The sequence below is a fragment of the Macrotis lagotis genome, chromosome 3 (genome assembly GCF_037893015.1).
Source record: "Macrotis lagotis isolate mMagLag1 chromosome 3, bilby.v1.9.chrom.fasta, whole genome shotgun sequence".
Taxonomy (NCBI): Eukaryota; Metazoa; Chordata; class Mammalia; order Peramelemorphia; family Peramelidae; genus Macrotis; species Macrotis lagotis.
This window is the reverse complement of record NC_133660.1, coordinates 206,527,832-206,551,752: the sequence shown is the minus strand read 5'-3', so window position 1 is coordinate 206,551,752 and position 23,921 is coordinate 206,527,832. Positions and strand designations below refer to the sequence as shown.

The 23,921-nt window shown below is 35.5% G+C and overlaps 1 long non-coding RNA gene across 3 annotated transcripts in view; it reads left to right on the top strand.

Moving 5' to 3' along the window:
* The window catches only part of LOC141516392 (uncharacterized), a 143,129-nt gene that overhangs the window by 83,578 nt on the left and 35,630 nt on the right, over positions 1-23,921 (top strand). For 2 of the 3 annotated variants that reach the window (XR_012476683.1, XR_012476685.1), the window contains exon 3: positions 1,238-1,324. The exons of the other annotated variant lie outside the window; for it this stretch is intronic. This is a non-coding gene — a long non-coding RNA (uncharacterized LOC141516392). The remainder of the gene's footprint in view (positions 1-1,237; positions 1,325-23,921) is intronic. 3 annotated transcript variants of the gene reach the window in all.

Genomic DNA, 23,921 nt, shown 5'->3' with positions numbered 1-23,921 from the left:
GATCTGCAATTTCATCAGTGCAGATTTACTTGTATACTATACCTTACTTATGCTTGCTTATACCTTACTATTCTTTAAAACTGACCTTAAGATCCTAAGACTCCTAGGAAAGCATAAATTCTTACTGATACTATCTACCATGAAAGACATGTCACCTACCCCTTGGCTCATATTCTAAACTCTGTAATTTGAAGACCAGTCTGGTTAAGTGACCTGCAATGGTAAATTCTTTGGACATCATGACCTAGAAAAGTTTCCCAGGTCTTTATTAGTTTTCACTTTATGACCCCTATACTTGGTACTAAAATAGTTGTATTAATAAGTAATTTCCCCAAAACTTTTCACTGAGATCTTGTGTGCTATAAAATTCTAAACTTTAAGAATCCAGGGTCTATGATCATGGAAAAGTCCTAGCTATTTATCAAAAGGTTGACTAGAACTATGATTCACTTTTTTAATCTGTACAAAACCAAACAAAATTCCAGGAAATGTGGTTCTGTTAGCAACTCATTTCCTAATTTCTTCCTCTGCTCTAAACTAAAGAGTTTGAGGCTGTTCCTTGCTTCTGGTTTCCACTTGTGTGGTGTTAGACTCTGTTTGCTTTGAGACATTTCTGTCACTTTTTGTTAAAGTTTTCAAGTTCAAAGCTGAAGAAGCTGTATATTGTCCCTGGGGTATTTGAATCTACACTTGAGGGATGTTGTCAGAGAAAGAGCAATGATCTGCATGGGCAGACTCAGAGGTAGATAAGGGCATTAAGAGGCATTTCCAACCAGTTACAATTTAGAAGAGGGGAAGTTTTTATTGCATAACAATTACAGAGCAATTTTGGAAGGGCAGTGAAACAAAACCTGTGAACCTTTTTGCCAGTTTGGTCATGTCCCTCCTTTGTCCTTAAATCTTTAGTGACTCTCAATGACCTCTGAGCATCAAGAACAGTATCTGTAGTCTGAGTCTTGCTCCAATTTCCCTCTTCAGTCTTATTTCAAGTTGCTTCCACATCCCAGAGAAATTAGATGACTAGCTGTTTCCTGAATTAAGCCTTATGTCCTGGTCCTGATCTCTACCTGTCCAAATAGATGTCCTAGTGAAACATTTTCTGGGGCATTTAATTTGAATTTCTTCTTTGGGCAGATCCTAGCATGTGTGCATAGCTTATATTCATCTTCCTGTCTTAGACTATAAGCTTTTTGAAGTCAGGGATTAATCATGTCATTTTTCATCTTTTCCTACATAGCTCCTGGTACTTTATGGACACTTAATTAAAACTCGATGAATTCAGGTGAATTCTTAAAGCAACTAAGCAAAAACATTGGAATTTGTGGTGAGTCATTATGAAAACAAAGTTTCATAAATAATAGCAAACAGTTCAGTATAATTAGGTCCCTAAATTTTATTAATTGGTGGCTAGTTCTTTCCTGATTTTATCCTCAGGCTTGAGAAGGATGGTTATTTTCAATCTAATTTGGAGTCAAATGCCTCCCTCAATACAGACTGCTGGACTTCAGGTCATTTTGATGTTAAGAATGCTGAGCTGTTTCTCTCATTTTAAAAACTGCATTTTGCAATTATCAGAATAGTTCATTTGCCCTTCTTAGCTTTAGGAGCTTACCAAAGAATGACTGTTTTGTTCCTTCTGATGCTGCTACTTCCATCTCATGTTCCTAGCTCAAAAAACTGTGGAAAAAATGAAGGAAAATGGAATTAATTTAAGCTGACAACATGAGCTCTAATGGTTGTTTATATACTTAGAAGTTGTCTCTCTATTTGACTGCCTCTGAATAGAGAGAGAGGAACCTCTCAAATTTAATTCAATTCAACAAGCATTTATTTAGGAACTACTGTGCCTGTGACCCTGGGCAAGTCATTTCATCGTATTTGCCTCAGTTTCTTCATCTGAAAAATGAATTAGGGTTGGAAATGACAAACAAGTATCTTTGCCAAGAAAATCCAAATGGGGTCATGAAAAGTAGTAGAACATGCCTGAAATGACTAGATAACCAACAACATAGCATGATATAAGACTCTGGGAATACAAAAAGAGAAATAAAATAGTCATTGCCCTTATAATCTTTTGAGGAGAAAGTAGGAGGAACAATATGCAATAGGATAAAATATGTTTAAGGTAATTTAGGATGAGAACTGACATGAAAAGCAGTTTTGCAATTATAGAATGGGAAAATAGAGTGCTATGAGATAATGATATAGAAGGGAGAGGGCTGATATGGAAAGATGTGAAGGGGCTGTGAGATTCAGACTAGCAGACAATGATTCAGTCACAGGAATTCTGAGAGGATCTCTGTGGAAGTAGATTAATGTACCTTTTACAATATCATTGTTTTTTTCATCATCCCCAATAGAAATGATGGCATACATTGGGTAGATATTTGGGTAGACCCAAAGATGTCTGATAGTAAGACCAAAGGTATGGAAAGTCCTGGAGCCTGGTTAGTTATAGAGGTTTGAAGTTTATTTATTTCACTGTTCAACTAGGCCAGCTCTGCCCTAGGGAACACTCTAGTGTTGAACAGATTATCTCTCCCAGAATGAAGGATACTCAAGCATATATTTTGTCTTAGATTGGTGACCTGTGCATGATGAGAAGGTCTGAAGGACAGATGAAGTGTCTTTCTTACTGTCTGATGTTTTAAGTAAAGACAGCTTAGTGCAATCCTCTCACTTTGCAAGTGAGGAAAGTTGAATTCAAAGTATTAAAGGTCTAACGCTAATTGGCACAGCCAACAAGGGGCATCACTGGGATTACAACCCGGATCTCTTGATTCATAGGCCTAAATTCTTTTCACTAATCCATGATATGTCTCTGAGCTACAGGATCTGGTGCTTTATTATGCTCTTCAAAAATTTGATTTCATTGGAGCGCATTCCTTTCACTCATATAGATAGATCATCACCCATCATCAGCTTCTTAATGGAGTGCTTTCATCACTTTTTATGGCCATCATTTGGTGGTCTTCCTTTGGCTGATGACATTTTTTATCCTTAGTCAAGTTGGATCTCACATGATCAATACACTCTCAGTTCTCAATCCATACTCAAAACCTTACTAAATTTGTACGATCAATTAGAGCTTTGGTGTAACTTTCAGAAAACAAAGATCCCCCACTCAGGTATATTTTTTAAGATGGTTAAAGGTAGAAAGAAAGGTATTATAGATACCAAAACATGCATAATGCAACTTTTTGTATAATGAAGGACTGGAAATCAAGTGGATGGCTGTCTTCTGGAGAATGGCTAAAAAAACATGGTTCATAAAATAAGAAGTTATGAATATAAAAAAATTCAGAAAACCATTGGAAGATTTATGTGGAATAATAATTAATAATAATAGTTAATATTTATATAACACTATGTTCCAGGAGCTTTAAAATTATTATTTCATTTGATCCTCACAAATGAATGGAGATGATTCTATTTTACAGATGAGAAAACTGAGATAAGTGACTAGGCCAGGGTCACATCTAGTAAGTATCTGAGACTGTACTTGAACTTGAGCATTTTGATGAAAAGTAAAATACACAGAACCAGGAAAACAAAAATATACAATGAAAGACCAGAAAACTGAAGCTGAATGCTTTGTAATATATACTTCATTTATTTTTTCCTTTTTTTTTGCAGAATTAGGAGGATTATGGATGTGAAACATTGCATGAATTGCCAGATTTGGTTGATGCGTCAGCTTAGTTTAGTTGATTTGCTTTATCTCCTTTCTTATTTCACTCTTTGATATGTAGGATAGCTCTCCAGGGGAGGGTGGAAGGGTATTTTTGGAAATGTAATTGATATAAAAAATACAAGAAACATTTAATAAAGAAATCTATAGGATCATTTACATGCTAAGATTTAGGTATCAGAGGAAGATTTTACTTTGATTATTCATTATTTCATATATATATATATATATATATATATATATATATATATATATATATATATGTTAGTTTTGTCTGCTCAAAGAGTGACCTCCTGGAGAACAATGACTATACTTTTCTATATTTCTTTACCCCCAATTCCTTTAATACAAATCTGAGTTCATTCATGGTAAAGAGATGAGTCAAGGCTTGTTGAGTTTTTGATAATGGAGGATAATGAAAGTAACAGTGATTGATAAGTTGTTAGAATAAATAAATAGTAACCAGTTAAATCTTATGAAATTATATGCATGGTTAAAAAAGTTTGAAAGCTGAGAAGTTTTTTGTTATTGTTGTTTTGTTTAAAGGGGAAGTCTGATTATGGAAAGAATCAACTGACCTTGCTCTTCTATGTCTCAGGTCTAAGAAAAGAAAAAGTTAGTGTGTTTTGGTGGTTTACAGATCATTCAGAACAGGATGCTGAGCTTTTCTAAAGCAATTGATTGAGTTGGAGGAAAGGAGATGGCTGTAGAATTAGATTTCAAGCTCACCCCAAGAGGTGTTGCCTCAGACGCATGATGACTTTGGGCAGTCAATGAGGGCAACACTGCCTGGCAAGTCTCCAAAGTCCAAGACCTCTGCCTCCTGAAGACAGGACTCTACTAAAAATCTAGACCTTCTACCTTTAACCATCTGATATTTTGAAACAGAGCTTCAACTTTTTTGGAATGTTCCTAGAATTATATGGATGCTTGTGTGTATGCATCTGGAACCATTTTTCATCACTGAGAGCAACTCTTGCTATTGAAACTCTATTTTCTGGGGCCTTTCCCTGTCCTTGTATAAAACTTAAGAGAATTGTCTTGGGCATGACTGGCCCATAGTCATTCAGGAAAGAAGGAAAAAACATGCACTAAGCTCCTATTATTCATCAGGTTCTATGATAAGCAACATTATCTCATTTTGTCTACCCAATAACTCTGGAAAGTAAGTGCTCTTATAATTACATTTTATAGTTAAGGAGATTGAGGCAGATGGAGGTTAATTGACTTGCACAGGATCACTGAGCCAGTAAATTTCTGAGTTTGGATTTGAATCCAAGCTTTGATGACTGCAGACCTAGTGCTATATCCACTATATGTAGGTAGCCAGTATGTACTGGAAGTAGGACCTGAACCCAGACCTCTCTGGCTCAAATGCAGACCTTCTACTATATGAAACCTGTCACTGAGGACAACTAACTTTTCAAGTTTTTGGATGAGATGGTTCTGGCTAGGGGAGAAAAGAAGGTTATATTTAGAAATGATGGTGCTATATAAATAAAACATAGTTTAGATGAAAAAAAAAAACCTTACTAAGAAAATAAATCATTTCTTCTTTCCATGACCATTTACTCTGGGGGTATATTTACCATAGCTTAAGGCATTGTTGGAAGAAATACTTATTGAATTCAGATTTGAAAGCCTTTATCAGCTCCCCTGACTGTTGAAAATGAGCTAGATGATGTAGTGAATAGGATACCAGAATAAAGTCCTGAAGACATAGGTTCTATTCTGAGATTGAAGGCTCATATTCTACATGACCTTGAGCCATTCACTTGACTCATCTTTGTATCGATTTCCTCACATTTCAAGAAATTGCAATGATGATACCAGAATACTGGGGAGGAGTCATTTATTTACAAGGACACAAAATTGGCACAAACTTTGAGAGGTTGGAGTTACAGCAAATAGAATTAACACAAGTTGGTAAACACTATTAAATCTTTTCAGCCAAGGTAACTTCTTCCTTCTCTGATATTCTTTACATTTCTCATTGTTTCTCTCCCAAATCTCTTATGAATTCAATCAATGTATCAAGGTTGTGGCGAATGGGATTGACCATCCATGGTCCAGGTTGTTCACCTCCTCCCCAACCTCAGGTTTTACTGGGTCCAACAGAGAAAAAGGCAGCAGTGATTCAGATACATATTTGGGACATTTGCTGCTCACAGCTGTGAGATGCCAACAGCCATGGAGAACAGTCAGTAAATAAGACAGTAGGGTGGGTGGGAATGTAGCTGGGAGACCAGGGAAATGTAGTGAATGCTGAATAAATGAAAAAGAATGTGAAGGTTTATTTTGCTTGGTCTGAGTAGTGTGTTAGGATTCTCTTTTGCTATTAAAAATAATAAATAGCATTTATATAGTATTTAAAAGTATGCAAAACTACATAATAGCTCATTTGATTCTTGTAACAATTCTGTTAAGGAAGTGTAATTGCTAAAGGTGCCACTTTAAAGGTGAGGAATTAAGGCTGAAAGAGGTTAAATGATTTGCTCAAGGTCAGATTTCTTCTTATTTCCATGTATTCTTCACATTCCTTCTCAATGCAAAGACCTAATTCCTCTGCTCTAAAGACTTCCCTAGATTCTTTAACTACAGGATCACTTCATTAGCCAGTCATTTAAGATACTCCAAAAACTTGGAAAAAATTGCTTTTCTACTCTTAGCTCATTTTTTTCTCTCCTTTATGTAATCAGTGTTCTAAATAGATTGCAATACTCAATATTCTCTGAGTTTGTATTTTTTCTGTCCATCTTCCTACCTTTGTTCATTCTAATCTATAAGTCTAGAATATTCTTCTCTTCTTCTGACATCTTGCTGATCCTTCCAAGTCTGGCTCTCAAATTACTGATTCTTTGGAGTTAGAAACTATTCCTCCTTCCTTGGGTCTCATCAAGACCATACAAGACCACTTTTATGTACTTATTTGCATATGTGTCTGTCCTTAAGGGTCAAAATTGGGACAGGCATTATAAATCCTGTTTAACACAACCAATATGCTTTATTTATTTGACCTTCTTAAGTGTCTTCTTAATCTAACTCAAGATTTTGGGTCTGTAAGATTTGTTCAGTAAAACTTCTTTAGAAACTGAACCTATCAAAGACACTAGTTTCTGAGATAAGAACTAACTATTTGACAAAAACTGCTGAGAAAACTAGGAAAAAAGTATGGCAAAAACTAGGCATAGATCACATCTCACACCCTATACCAAAGTAAAGTCAAAATGGGAAGAAGATTTAGACATAAAGGGTGATACTGTGGAGAGCAAAGGAGTTTATGACCAAAAGAATGATAGATAACACTATAAATTCCAAAATGTATGACTATTAAATTAAAAAGGTTTTGCACAAATAAAACCTATGTAGACAAGATTGGAAGAAATGCAGAAAGCTTAGAAACAATTTTCACAGCTAGTAAGTCTGATAAAGGACTCATTTCTAAAATATATAGAGAATTGAATTAAATTTATAAGATTACAAGTAATTTTCCAATTGGTCAAAGGATAAAAAGATACTTTTCAGATGAAGAAATTAAAGCTATTTATAGTCATATAAAAATGTTTTAAATCATTATTGATTAGAAAAATACAAATTAAAACAACTCTAAGTTACCACTTCATACCTATTAGATTGACTAGACAACAGAAAAAGAAAATGATCAATGTTGGAGAGAATGTGGGATAATTGGAACACCAATCCACTATTGGTGGAGTTGTGTTCCAGCTTTTCTGGAGCAATTTTGAATTGTGCCCAAATGGCAATAAAACTGTGCATGACCCATTCATGGTAAAACCATCTTGGCTGTTCCCTTTATAGCTGTATTAATCAATCATCTTTTAATGATCCATTCTGGAATTGTTTTCCAGGCATTGAACTCTATCTCATTAATCTGTGAGACTAGCAGACTATTTTGAAAATTGGTACATTTGCCCTTCTCCAATCTTGTAATACTTATTCCATTTTTCATGATCTAAAATAATTATCAGTGATGGTCACTTAATAATTACAATTGCAAGTTCTTTTAGTACCTGAAGTGGAAGCTAATTTGAGCCAGGTGATTTGAATTAACCAAGAACAGTTACACTATTTGTTATTGTTTGTCTTTCATTCTTGAAGAACACCATGAAAGTTTCAGTGACTTGCCCAGGATGACACAGTTGGGAAGTGTTTTAGGAAGTTGAGTTCAATGCTTCTTGAATCCAGACCCTACTTTCGACCTGCTTTATCATTTTAGGAGCTAGATCCTTGCTTTCAGATTCCGTTGCACTGGTTTGCAAGTAGCAGTGGCTTAAGGGAAGAAGTTGCTGTCTCAGAATAAAGGAGTGCTGTCTCAGAATAAAGGACCAGTCTTGATTGAGAGGAGAGCCATACTCTAATAATTTTGCCTGTCTTTGTGAGTGGTGATGCTTTGCTGAAGGGTACACAACCATTCATAAAAAGGGGTCACAGGATACCCTGAAAAGCTGAGATTTCCCAACATATTGTAGCCTATGAAGGCAAAATGCATCTTTTAGTGTGCACTGCAAAAATAAGAAACTTGCATTTATATGGCCATATATCTTATAAATGGGGCTACTCTGAGTTTCCTTACCTCATGAGACAGATGGTATCTGTAGACCTTATAATGCAAATGAAGATCAACTAGTTCAGATGATTTTTCTCATAGTTACTCAACTAATGAGTTATATAGACTCAAGTCCAGGGGGAGACAGAAAGTCAGGTGTTTTGTCTCCAGGTACTGAACCTTTCCTAAAATGTGACACAGACTTCTATAGCATTCCTATCTCTGAGAATCATTTAGGGCCTTATACAAAATTGGCACTCAATAAATATTTAGAGAATGAAGGTGATGTTTCTGATAATAGAGGATGTTGTTGGGTCCCATAGTCTGAGTAGAAACTGAGACTTTATTTCATGTGTACCTGTTCAGAAAAATGTGTAGATTGCCTTGGTCCTCCCAGTCCTTCATCAAAATTTACTGACATGAATATAAAGTATTAAAATGTGCAAAATTTCAGTTTCACACAGCCCTAAGAGTTAGATAGATAGCTGTCCACATTTTATAGATGAGAAAACTGAAATTTGGAGCAATTAAATGACTACTTAAGGTCATATAACTAGTGCCTCTCTCCATTATGAAATATTACTTATCTTAAATGATACCTTAAAATTTCAGACCAAGACTTGAATTTCTGTTGGAATGTTAGAAATAACCATTCTTAAGTCAGTCTGCTTGGAAGATGTATAGGCTAGTAAGTTCATCAGAATGAAAGCTCGAAGTTATGTTTAATAACTTGATGGTGTGGAGTTACCTAATTAGGCCCGTGTAGGTTTAATGATGCTTTATGTAAGGTCCCCAAACAGAGGGCAAAGAAATCATTCTCCTCTAAGATTTCTAAGCCACATTTACCTTGCCTTGCATAACTGACCCGACCTGTTATAGTTCCCTTTTAATAATGCAGGAAATCTCTTAAACTGCACTTGTAGTTTTAGCCTCTCCTCTTGCCTCCCCCCCACAACTGTCAGGGAATTCATCTTTCTCCAGTAGTGACTTTAATTCGCTCATTTTGAAATGGCTTGATGCTAGCCCCGAACTATATTTCCTTGTTACTGTTCCAAAACTGAGTTCATTTGAAGGGGATTTGACATGGGATTGTGTTAGCAGATTAGTTTAGTTAATTATTGTCAGAAACTAGGATTAGGGAATAAAGGTGGGCCATGAATTAGACATTTTAAAGAGTGAGAAAAAGTCCCCAGAAAAGATATAATAATAATAATAATAATAATAATAATAATAATAATAATGATGATGATGATGATGATGATGATGATAAGAGAATTGGGACAGAGTACAATTTGGGATAAAAAAACACAGAGATTTAGAGCCAAGAGAAACCTTGAAAATCACTCTGTTTTACATAGAAGAAAGATGAAGTTTAGAGAAATATAATGATTTACCTAAGATAGTATGAGTACTATGTTTTAAATTCAAAGACTTCTGATTCTCAATTGGTTCTTATTAGTTCTCAACTAATCCTCAAAATAGTCCAAGGCAAGGGGCAGCTAGATGAACCACTTGCCCTGGTGTTGGGAGGATCTGAGTACAAATCCAGAGTCAGATATTTACTGACAGTGTGCCCCAGGGCAAGTCACTTAAGCCAGATTATCTAAAAAAAAATCCATTCAATTGGCAGAGCAAGTGTAACAATCCTCTTTTTATAGTTGCAGACATTGTGATTTAAGAGACTTGCCCAAAATATGTAACAATAGATTAGAAGTGGGACTTTAACCCTAAATTCCAGAACTCCATGTTTAGTTTCCTTTCCTCAATAACCTCAAGGAAAGAAGAGTTTAAGGTTTAAGAAAAGAAAGAGGAAAACATTTGTATTAGGGAGATGTATGGGGAGGGAAGGAGAGAGAGAGAGAGAGAGAGAGAGAGAGAGAGAGAGAGAGAGAGAGAGAGAGAGAGAAGAAAGAAGCCAGGTAACAAAGATATATAATAGTCAAACACAAAGTAGGTTAGTGCTATGTCTAGGGAAGCTAGGTAGTGGAGTGGAAGGAGCACAGACCCTCCAGGAAGGAGGAACTGAGTTCAAATATGACCTCAGATACTTGCTAACCATATGATCCTGGCTAAGTCACTTAACCCTAATTGCCTCTGAAAAGAAAATGTATACCTATGTTAAACTGAATTTTTGTTGAAAAGAGGGGCAGTCACATTAGAAGAGTGCATATTGTCCATGATTTCATCAGTGTAAGTACTTTTCTTAACATATACTTTATCTTATTTGATTCTCAAAGGTACACCAATGGACTGGAAGCCATTTCTTTTTCACTTTCAATATTTTGGGGTACCAAGTGGTACACTTGACCAGTAGATTGCAATGGATGCTAGATTTTGTTCTTGGGTTTATTTGTTATCTCTATGTGGATTATTCCCAGGTTGTTATATATCTAGTTCTGCTCTCTTGTTTGGGCTCTAGATTTGCATCGCTAAACTATTGCTACACATTTTGGACTGGATGATCTAGTAGTATGTCGAATTTCACATGCCCCCCAAACAAATTCTTACATGCCCTACCTACTCCAATCTCTGGCCATAAACCTACTTTCCCCCTCCAGGCATTTACATTTCTATCCCAGTCACTACTACCCTAATCAAGCAGGTTCACAGCTTCAGAATCATCTTTGGTCCCTCACTCTCCCTCCATTAACTACATCTTATCAGTTGTATTTCTAGACCATCTCTTGCTTTTATCCCCTTGTTTCTACTTACATAACCAACATCCTGGGTCAGGCTCTTATCATCTTCCTCTTGGACTATTTTATCAGTCTCCTAATTTCTTTCTCTACCTCAAGCCTCTTCCCAGTTTAATCTTAGCCAAAGTGTTTTTTTTTCCCCTAAAATACACGCGTAACTGTATTACTCTCCTGATCAATAAACTGCAATAGCTCACGATTACCTCCATGTTGAAATACAAATTCATGGCATTTAAAGTCCTTCAATGGCTTTACCTACCTTTCTAGCATTTCCCTCCAAGAACTCTATTATCCAACTGAATTGGTCCACTTGCACAAATCTCACATGCGGTTTTCCATTTCCCATCTCTTTATCTTTGCACAGACCTTTGACTAGAAGCACTCCCTCTCTAATTTCTCCTCTTAGAATACCTACTATCCTTCCAAGGTCAACTCAAGCAATAACTCTTAAATGAAGTCTTTCCCTTCCCAAATTACCTTTATTTATCTTATATATTTTGTATGAATTTTTTACTTATATTTTTCATGTTCTCTCTATTTATCATAAGCTCCCTCTGCTTAGAGACTTCTTAATTTTTGTCTTTGTAACTGAAGTACCCAAGACTATGACTGCTACATAGTAGTTAATACCTACTGGGAACTTAGATTATATTGAGAAGATTATAAATTATTTGCAACTTTTAATTCTTGCATAATCATGGTATTCTATCATATAATTCTAAATGACATCAATGGTAAGATGTTGGTACTAAAGAGATGAAATTTTTCCAATGGAAGTTTCTTTGGGATCCTTGAAATCAATTTTTAAACACATTTGTTTAGCTGTGTTGATAAATGAAAGTGAAAAAGAGTTCTAGTAATTTTTCCATTTTCCTTGTTCTGACAATGTTATGAAATTAGAAATAATATTCAAAAATACTCAAATAGATCTGTGACCTCATCAATATGAATGTTCCTTTGAACGATGCAGATTACAACCAATCAATGTCTGCTCTAATCTCCCTTATATTCACTACATGGGCATCCACACAATAGTTTGGGTATCTCTTCTAGCTTTCTCTTCATATCACAACGTAACCAGTAGCTCACGTGGGCCATTCACTACTTACACATTCTTTGTGCCACATGAATAGTATCACACTTTCAACTTTTCAGTTATATTTTTCTACTACCAAAATGTTTTTATATTGTGGGTGATTAGGACAACCCATACTGATAATTATATAACACTTTTAGGCTTTTGAATCTTTTTATGTATACTATCTAATTTGATCTTTGAGATGACCCTGTGAGCTTGGCACTATGAATAATCTCATCCTTATGTTACATTTGGGAAAACTAGACTCTTAGAGTTTAGGTGATTTATCATGATCAAAAATCTAGTGAGTGCTAGAAACAAGATTTGAATTCAGATTTCATTTGAATTTATTTTCTGTGCTCTACCTACTGAGATGTTAGGAAGACCTAAGTTCTAGTCTTTTCTTTGACAATTGGTTGTGTGTAAATCATCCAACATATTGGACTATAAAATGCATAGCATTTATCCCCAAGAGAAATTCTCTACATCAGTCAAATCATGGTCCCAACTAAAATCATCAACAGCTTGGCCTAACTACAAACAAGAAAACAACTCAAGTAGTTGAAGATTACCTATTGTCCAGGCTATCCTATGTCGCTCATATAGAATACATTTTATATGATACATTATTTCAACAAATTAAAATATATTGTTTATAAATTAATCTTATAACATATTTTTATTTAATTTGATAGTTTTCAGATCATTTTCACACATTCTTTCATTTGATATTTACACTGGGTCTATAGGTAGGCAAAGCAGTCACTATTTGAGAGATAAGGAAACTAACATACTGGTGAAATAACTTGTCTGAAGTCTCACCTTATTAAGTGTGATACTATGTGGTGGAAAAAGTGAATATTGGATTAAAGATTTTAGTTTTAGAATCCTGGCTTAATTTTTTTTTACCTTTGAAGCATGAGATAGGTTAGTTAACCTCTCTGACCCTTAGGTTCCTAATCTGTAAAATGAAGGCATTGGATTTATATTGTCTGCCAGGTCACTTCCTACTCTCAATCCTGTATTTCCATGAACTTGTTGGCTCTGAGTCCAGTTCCTTCTCTGCTCACCAAAATTATCTTACAATATTAATTAATTTAATGATAGCATTTTGTCTACACTGGTCTATATTATCAGACCCCTTTCAAGAAAGGAAAAAAATTGCATTAAGGTCAGCTGGCTGACACACTGATGTATTTTTTTAATTTGAAAAGGTCACAAGCCAAGACTTAAGTAGAGGGAGGGTTGGTGAATGACTTTTTGTTTGCCGATGATTATTTCAATGTAACCTCTCAGAATGTATTGATTGAGCCTCTGCTGCTTTTGCTAATTTTGGTAACAAGTCACAATAACAAAACAGAGGTTCCCCAGCTCACACTACACCACCCAAATGTGGAAATACTGGTTATAGCAAATGGAATATTGAATACTGTGGATAAGTTCACTTCCCTTGGTAATATATTTTCCAGGGATGTCCACATAGATGATGAGGTTGGTATATACATTGTCAGAGATAGCTCAACGCTTGAGAGGCTCTCAAGGAAAGTGCTGGAGAGAAGAGGTATTAGACTGACTACCAAACTGAAAGTCTTATAGAACCACTGTACTGACCTCATTGTTATTTGCCTGTACAATCTGGATAGTATAACAGTGCCACTCCAGGAAACTGGACCACTTTGTTTTGAATTGTCCTAGGAAGATTCTTAAGATCCCCTGGAAAGATAAGATGCTGGTCACTGAGGTTCTTCCTTAAGCTAAACTGTCAAGTATTCAAATTCTATTACAACTACAATGGGCTGACATTGTTTGATTGACAACTATGTGTTTGCCTAAAAGAGTATTTTGCAGGCAAGTGTTCACAAGGAGGTCAGAAAGACACTCTCAAGGTTTCTCTGATGAACTTTGGAATCAAATGCACGTTATAGGAGACAGTGGCAAAGAACCATCTAGAGTGGTGTGCCTGCATCAAAGAAGGCATTGTGTTCTGTCATCAAAGCAGAATTGCAGTAGCACAAAAGAAATAAGAAGTGCAAATTTAGAGACAGTCTGCTCCAAATGCTCATGTGGACTATTTGTGTCTGAACTGTGGTATAGTCTTTTGAGTTCATTGGTTTGATCAGCCACAGTTGAACACACTGTACTTTGCCTCCAGCATAGTGCTGCCATTTTGGTACTCTTTGAGTTAGGACAACAAACTAGCAAACTGATAGGAGATTTGGATTTGGCAACCATAACTGAGCACCCCATGAAAAAGGAAGTCCCTTGACAAGACAAACTAGGTGAGGGAGGTTACAGTGAATGAACTTTAAGGTGCCTTTATACTCAAAGATTCTGGGATTTAAAAGATAAAATCTGATGCTAGACAAGTCCACATCAGGGTCAGGCAGAAGTTCATTCTGTGTGCTTTGGACTAAGCAGTGGCTTTCATTTTTTATGGTCTGAATGTTTGGCTCCCTTACTAGAAGTCTCTAGTCAGCCCTAATCTGCCTGTGTGATGCATCTGTGTCTCTGTTGTTGCCAGGGGCATGCTGGGAAACTCTCTGGTCTTAGCCAAGCACACCTGCTTTTCAAAGCCTGCCAGTCCCTTTCTGCAGCTCACTGCTGGGATGGTCCATTATCTCCCTTCAGACCCAGGGTGCCTGCCATTCTCTTTCAGCATAATAAAGAAGGCTCTCTTTTTCCTTCCTTTTTTTTTCAGTTCCTGGATGTTTGCCTAGTTCTAAAGAAATGAGGAAATATTACAGAATCATGGAATCTCAAAATTGGAAGGCACCTCACAAACCTTTGGATCCAACTACTGCTAAATACTTGGTAGTTGTCCTCTGTTAAAAAACCCTGCTTCTCTGGGGTGCATCGGACTGTTTCCTTCACCAGGACCACACCAATAATAGTAGCAGCTTACATGAATGTGGTACCCAATAGCACCATCCTATTTCTGTGCATTGTTTCATTTGATTCTCACAGAAATCATAAAAGCAAACTATAAATTTTATTACCACCATTTTAGAGAAGAAGAAACTGAGACTCGGAGAGGGGAAACGATATACCTAAGGCCATATAATTAGTAAATAGTAGAGGGAGGACTTGATTCTAGTTCTTCTGATGACACATTCTGGGCTCTTTCAATTATCCTATGAATGGTGAAGAGGAAGGAGTGTGTAATATGGTTCTAGAGGTGGATATTCGATTATTTTAATGGTTGAGTGCAGAGAATGAACAACCTAAGGATAAAGTGATGAAATAGGAGAGAATTCTAGGTTGGGGATTGGGCTATGAGATGGCAATATTGGACATTTGGAGAGGGGATGGTAATTGGAATGAAAGACATATGGGAAATTTTGTCTCCTACAAATTGATATTTACTGTATAATAAAGCATCTCAAATTCTGTAGACTCTGGAATTGGATTCTTATGCTTAAAAGAACCCCAAAGGCAATGTGCTCTTCTCAATAGAGACCCAGAGCTGAAATTAGGGGAAATCTGGGCTTAGATGCCACCCTTAAAATTTCTTAGCTGCATCTTTGTCAAATCCACACTTGCTCATTACTGACCCCTCCCCCCACACACATATCAGTCTGTTGCCAAGTCTCACCTTGGCAACATCTCTCAAATATCTTCCCTTCTCTCTTCTGACATTATCAACAATCAGCTGCAAGACCTCATAAGCTCAAACCTAGACTCATGTAATAGACTTCTGGTAGGTTTACCTGCCCCAAGTCTTTTCCCATTCCAATCTACCAAAGTGATTTTCCTATCACCTCTAAAATCAAATTCAAAAATCCCTTGGTATTCAAGCCAACTCCTCCCTTTCCAGTCTTCTACCTCACCCCCATCATATACTGCTAGATCCAGTGATACTGACTTCTTTTCTCTTTCAGAAATATGGATGCTTGTCTTGACTCTAGTCATTTTTTTCTGACTGACCTGTCTGCCTGGAATGCTTTCTTTCCCCTTCCCCATCTCTTGACTTCCCTGGTTTTCTTTAAATCTCAATTAAAATCTCATCTTCTGCCTGACATTTTTTCCCTAAACCCTCTTAAATCTAGTGATTTCTCTCTCAATCATTTCCTATTTATCCTATGTATAATTAATTTGCACGTGTTTATTGTTTTGTGTTGTCTTCTCATTAGACTGTGAGTTCCTTGAGGTCAGGGATTGTCTTCTATCTCTTTTTTTTGTGCTCTTAGACCTTAGGACAGTGATTGGAACATTGAAAGAATTTAATAAATGTCTATTGACTAACATTGATATTATCCAGTTTGCAGATGACATAATGCTGGAAGAGATAACTAATATTCTGGATAAGAGTCAGGGTTCAATGAAATCTTGATACACTAGAGCTATAGGCTAAATCTAATCAAATGTAATTCGGATTTGAATATTCAACTATTTTGATTATTCTGTATTTTTTTTCGGTCATGATCAACTCTATGACTACACTTGGGATTTTCTTGGCAAAAATAATGGAGTGGTTTGCCATTTCCTTCTCCAGCTCATTTAAATTAAAGAAGATAAGTCTTCCTGATTCCAAGCCCAAATATATATGTGTGTGTGTGTGTGTGTGTGTGTGTGTGTGTGTGTGTGTGTGTGTACACATAGATAGAAAATCTGAGTGAAAAATAATAATCTTGGAGTCTTAGTGAATTTCAAACTCCAAATGAGTAAATAATGTGTGATTGTAGTTTTTGAATAATCAATGTTATCTTAGGCATCATTAAGAGAAGCAGAGTATCCTCACTCTACTTTGTGCTGGTCATAATATATCTGGACAATTGTGTTCAGGTCTATGTGTGACACATATGGAAACTGAAAAATTGCAACATATCCAGAGGACATAATGAGAAAATGAGAGCAAAACGGTTGAAAGATAGAAGGTTATATGATATATTGCTCCATGCAAAGGATTAGGATTGCTTCAAAGTCTTACTACAAGGCAGGGGGCATATTATTGCCTTTATTTATGAAAGAGAAATTTGATTTGTTCTTCTTGGCCATAGAAGGAAGAAAAGGTAGGAATAGGTAGAAGTTGTAGATTTAGTAGTCAGATTTAGGTTTAATGGAATGGCAAAACTACTGAAGTTATCTAAAAATGGAGTAGACTGTCTTGCCTTGATGATACTTCAAGTGGAGGCTAGTTGACCATTTGACAGAGTTGTTATAGAACAGATCCATTCATGTATAGATTGAACTAGCTAACCTCTGAGATTCTTTCTACTTTTGTAATCTTGAATTTACTGTCTCTCATTATGATCCCTTTTCTTCCTTTATCCACCCCATTTTACTTTATGGCTCCTTTTCAATTATCAAATAATTAATACTTTCTAACATTTATATATTTGCTGTGTGCTGAGTAGTTTTTTAATCCCATTTGATCCTCACAACTACCTTGGGATGGAGACTCTCTCTCTCTCTCTCTCTCTCTCTCTCTCTCTCTCTCTCTATATATATATATATATATATATATATATATATATATATATATATATATATATCTCCATTTTATAGATGAGGAAACTTGGATAAACTGGGGATTAATTGACTTGCCCAGTCACTCAGCTACTAAGTGTCTGAGAGCGTACAAATAAAAATAAACCTCTGTCAATAGCTTCAAGCATCTCATTGGTTATTCTTTGGAAATGATGAATGACTTCAGTACATTCTTGCTACCCAATGACCTCTGAAAGAGCTAGAAATATTATTTCTCATCCATTAGTAATTGCATATGCAACAGGCCAAGATATAGTTTCTTAATGGACCTGAAACTTGTTCAAAGTAAATAGCTTCCTATGGAACAGATTTCCACAGACAATTATTGAAATAAATAGTAACCAAAGAGGATAGTCATTTTTTTCTTATGCTATTTGGGGTTTAGAGTTGATGAAGGTGCCTTTAAAACAATACCTTAAAACATTATCTATGAATTCATATCTATAATGACATTCAGATAAATATTTCTCTTTCAGCTGGTTGAGCTATATTTAACAATACATTTCCGCTCAGTGGAGACTTATAGCTAACTATTTGAGGTCAGGAGAGAATAGTGTGAAGAACACTTGAACTCTAAGTCAAAAAAGCAATTTCCTCTCTTTGGATTTTAATTTCTTCCTCTGTAAATCCAAGAACCTGGATGAAATAATCTCTAAAGTCCTTCCTCACACCAATACTCTAAGGTCTATATTCTAACTTTTATTAATATTTTTTGATGATCTATGTTCTAAAGCCCTTTATGGTTATACCATTTTATATTCTAAGTCCCTGCCCAGATCTTTCATTTGCTCTAAAGCCATTTCCCTAAGTATTTGAATTCAGCATTACCACAGATGAAAACAACAATCTTGATTAAGAATTTCATTATAGAATTCCTTATCAGAATTCTAGTTTTAACAACTGCTTTGAACCCTCTAAGAAACTATCAAAGAGTCATAGACTTTGAACTGGAAGAGACTACAGAGGTCATCCAGTGTCTTGGAGAACAGAAATCCCATTTTCTATGGCATTTGGAAGACATCTTATTTCAAACCTCTACTTAACAAACAGTCATCTATTTGAGCACTAATGAAATCCCATGAACGAAGATGATGACTAAGTTTAACTACATGATTTCCTCTATGTTTACTGGAGCATATCAAGAAGCATCAGAACACACTGACCTTTACTAAGAAAATTCTGCCTACAAAATAATCCTCTTGTGATATTTAAAACTAATATTTCAAGAGGAAGAGAAAATCAAGTCAGTGCAAAAGTCTTTGAATTTTTTAATTGAGAATAGCAAATAAATCTGGAACAAGAAAAATCCCCAAGCAATTTCTTCTTTTTTTTTCTTTTCAAAGCTGCTGCATCATAATCACACTCTCAGTTTAGATAAAGAAAAAGACAACGTGCTTTGTTTCTTGCAATAGTTATCTCTATAAAGGAACCCCCCCCCTCATATACATTCACTCATCAACCATTTATCTGTTAACAAACAGAGATAATGGCCATTGGGATTTAAGAGTCAGCTCTGGAAAATGAAATCAGGGAGTAATGAGTCACCAAAGTGATCTTTTCAAAAGAAACCTTGACAAATTCTGAGATTTGAAAATAACTTTTCTTAGATTCAGTAAAAATAGGATAAATGAACTGAAAATAGGATAAAAGAGATACTTGGACTAAAAAGGGTACTGACTTTGTCGATCCTTTGTCTAGCTTAATACCTTTCTTAGCTCAAGTTTTACAAAGCAGTTTCTTGAAGACTATCCTCTAATGTTGGTCCTACAAGGGTATCCCCATTCTATAGCTGAAGAATCATAGAGAGATGATCAGGGAAGCTAAGTGATGCAATAGATAAAGTGCTGGGCCTGGAGCCAGGAAGATTCATTTTAAGTTGAAATTTTGTCTCATTTACTCAGGACCTTGGACAAGTCACTAAACTGTTTGCCTCAGTTCCTCATCTGTCAAATGAGTCAGACAAGAACATGTCAAACCACTCCAATGTCTTTGCTGAGAAAACCCTCAAATAGTTGGACAACACTGAAGTCACTAAACATCGACATATAGATGAGCTATAGAAAAGTGAAGTGACTTGACTAAAGTGTTGTAGAAAATAATTTTTCAAAACCAGATCACCAGTGTTCTTCATTAGTTCATTCTCATATCTTAGTCAGCATGAGGCACTGGAAATACAAAGATAGACTACCTAATAGAATGCTTTTGTATTAGTGTCATAGGATCTTAGACTCAATACTTGAAATATAATGGAACTTTACAGTGGTTTTCTGCAAGGCCCTTACCACATAACACCAGAAAGCGTATTTTAGTGAGGCTCCATCCATTGCTTTGGTCTTTCTCCTAGGCCTGTGGTTTTGACTTCTTCACTTTTCCTGCTCCAACACCAGCCAGTCTAAGGTCCCAGAGAGTGATCACCACTACAAAATTACATTTGAACTCCCTTAGAGTCCTAGAGTTAACTCAATTGAGGGGAAAATATACTTCTCTTCCTTAAAATTCTAGTTCTTGAGCTCCCATTCAATGTGTTTTCTGTCTTTGAAATCAACCACTCACAAGCTAACTTATGCACAGTGTGTGCTATTTTACACTGATGATGTCAAACAAATAGAAATGGGGTCATTAATTTGTTTATAAGAATCCCTGCACAACTCATATTGACTTAATTTTAAAACAGTGCTATCTATGTTTTATTTTATTTTTATTTAACCAGTTATTCACTCATTCAGATACAGTTCTGTCCAATCAATTTTTTCAATCAAAACTCAGTCTAAATATTTATATGATTTCCTATTTTTTGGTTTTTACTCTTTAGTCATACAATGCATATAAGCATATTAGGGAGGAAATCCAGCATGCCTCAACTGGGAAATCTCCAACAAGGCTGTCTATCTTTGATACTCTTGAAATTGTTTTTCTTCACATTTAAACTTCTGTTTTTAAAAAAAGTTCTTTCTCTGCTTCTTTATAATATTAAATGATTGCCACCCAGTCAGGACATCTCTCTACATTGTTAACAAAGAGATCCAAGTCCTTAAATGCCTATCACAGATCACATTTTAGTCCCCAAATGTCCCAAATCCTACCTGAAAACTGCTTCTTCATACACATATTTTAGCAATTTATTTCAAAATAAAATTCTTTTTCTGTTTATATTAGACATGAAAATTTTCAAACAAAGTAGCAGCACTATCATTCTTCTCTTGACAATCACTTTAAATCTTTTCCTTTATACAAAAACACTTTGTCTGCCTTTTTCATCAATTGCTTGTTATAAAATGGACTTACAGAGACAGTGTACTAAACACAAATATTCTCATTGTCTGATGTGGCAGTTATAACCAAAAAGGCATAGGAGCTTGGATTTTATACTGGAACTAGGATTTATGATTTCTTGACTAAGGATGTTTATTTTACTAATGAAGATTGTGACTTACCTATTGCCTTCCTTTGAAAGTTATGCATTTGTAAAGCTTTTATGTTGACTATACAACCAACTCCTTTTTTTTGTCATATCTTCCTTTTTTCATACTTCTCATATCTCATATTGTCACTGTGCTCCCAGAGGCTCATATCAGTCTTGAATCTTTTATTTCCATTTGGCTTAACTATAACTGGGATTTTTTTCCTGAGGTCTTAGAGTCCCATGTTTAACAATCATTAAACATTTTATAAGACTAAAGGTGACATGATTAATTGACTTAACCCTACCCCATTTAAAATAAGTGATAAAATGCCCAATTAATCAGATCAAAATAATAGGTCTTAAAACAAATGTACAAAGTACTTTATTCTCAAACTGAGGAAACTTGCCTTTGCCCCAAAGGTTACCTGGGAATTATTGAGAAGAGATTCATTTAAGACATTGGAGCAAGTATGATATTCCATCACATCTCAGAAGAACTGAGAACTGAGAAAGGTTGAACTAAAGTGAGGAAAGCAAAAGAGCTATCAAGATCAAAAAGGGTTACTGACTGGAATCTAGGAGCAGATTTGGGCTGAGGGAAATCCCAAGATAAGGTTGACTTTTTCCTCTGCTCTTTTTTCCCAGTGTCTGACTATCTACAACATAATACAATCTGCTTTTTCATTACTGAAATATTTTTAGTAAACTGAATTTTGACTGAACCACAAAGAGGCCAGAGTTTAACTAGAGAAAGACATAAATGCAAAGTTTGGCAGGGTGCCTAACCTTTGCTAAATGTTAGGAATTTTCCTAACTGGAAGCTCAGAGTGGTTGTGACAATTTGAAATTTTTTTTGTCTAAAGTAAATTACCTAAATCTGAAAAGGAGGGAAAACCATTGACTGAAGGACTATTATATTGCTCTCTAAACTTAAATAAGGTAGTTAAACAGTAGATTACTAGGGAAAAATTGATATTTAAAATATGAGCTTTGGTAGCAGTCAATCTTGAGATTTTTGAGAGTACTGGACTATTTCCCTGAAGTGAACCTCCTCAGTCCTAGATTCATCTCATTATCTCTGATTGCTGATCCAGAGTTTGCAAAGTGCTATGCATTCATTATTTCATAGGGTCTTCAGAACAACTCTGAGGTTTTTTGTTATTTTTATCCCAATCTTACAAGTAAATTAAGGTACATAAATGTTCAGTAAGTGTTGGAATAAAAAATGAACCTAAGTATTTCACTCTAAGGGACAACTAGATAGAAGTGATAGACCTGGAGTCAGGAAGACCTAAGATAAAATCTAACCTCAGACACTTACTAACTTTGGCATATTGGATAAGCTGCTAAACCCTGTTTGCCTCAGTTTCTTCTGAGGCTGAATTTGAACTCAGGTTTTCTTGGTTCTAGACCTGGCCATTAATTCACTGCACAACCTAGCTACCCCTAGCAATCATTACTTAGGGGTAAATTCTACTAGATTTAAAAATTCATGAAGTAAGAGATTGTATATCATTCATTACTTGGATCAAATTTTTTTTTGAAATAGTAGGAATTCAGAAGTCTTTTGTGGAATATAAATATTAACAAATAACGAATCATTTATTGATCCTCTTTAGTTTATAGTAGACAGATTCAAGGCATACATTTTAAGTGATGATACCTGATTGGGGACAAAAAAAATCTCTCCTTAATCCAGGCAGGCAGGAGAATACAATCTTAAGGGTTGGCAGATGCATCCATTTCCAGAAGAATTTTATCATTTTTTTCTACCAAGGATGAGGAATTATAGACTTATTCATAAAATATTGCTATGGGAATGGATGCTAAATCCAATTTGTTCATTTTACAGAGAAAAGAGCTAGAGTCCAGAGAAATAAATTGACTTATTTAAAGTCTCATAGTGAAGAAGGAGTTGGAAGGAAGGAAGGGAGGGAGAGAGGAAGAAATGAAAGAAAAGGAGGTAGGAAAAAGGAAAAAAAGGAAGAATAGAGAGAAGGAAAAAAGAAAGAAGGACAGGAGGAAGGAAGGGAGAGAAAGGAGGGAGAAAGGGAAGAAGGAAGAAAAGAGGAAGGAGGAAGGAAGAAAAGATGGAAGAAAGGAAGAAAAGGTAGATGGAAGAAAAGAAGGGAGCAAAGAAGAAAGATAAAAGGTAGAATAGAAGAAAAGAAAGAAAAAAACAAGGACAGAAAGGGAGCAAGGAAGGGAGGGAGGAAAGAAAAAAGGAAGGAAGGAAGGAAGGAAGGAAGGAAGGAAGGAAGGAAGGAAGGAAGGAAGGAAGGAAGGAAGGAAGGGACTAAATACTTTTTTAAACATCTAGTACATATCAGGCACTTTGCTAAGCATTTTATAAATATGATCTCATTTGAGCCTCACAATAACCTTGGGAAACAGGGCTTGTTATGATCTCCAGTTTACATGTGGAGGAAACTGAGACAGCTATAAGAGTAGAACAAGGTCTTTTGACTTCTAGTGTTCTCTCTATTCTATAACACTACTTCCTAACTCCTCACTTAATCAGTTGTTCCCCTCTTTGTCCTCATCATTGTTATTGTTTGTCCTTTGCTCTAGAAGACCCTGACATCAGGGAAGCGATGCTATGATATGAAAAAGTGAATTGGATTTAAATGACTTTAGTCATATATGTTTGTGTGTATGTATGTATGTATGTATATGCTTGCATGTATATTTATATATATATATATATATATATAAGTGTGTGTGTGTGGTATGTTTTATATGTATATATGTACAAGTGCAAAGATGGATGTGTACATTTCATCTTATTTTTATTTTATTGACAAGGAAAGTGATATCCAGTGCGGTTCTATGACTTTTTCAATAGTGGGATGACTGAAGAATTGCCTGAGAGGAACAATGATTAATAATAATTAGCATTTATATGACATTTTAAGGCTTGCAAAGACCTTTAAAATGTGATCTCCTTTGATCCTTATAACAACCCTGTGAGGTAGGTGCTATTATTCTTATTTGGGAGT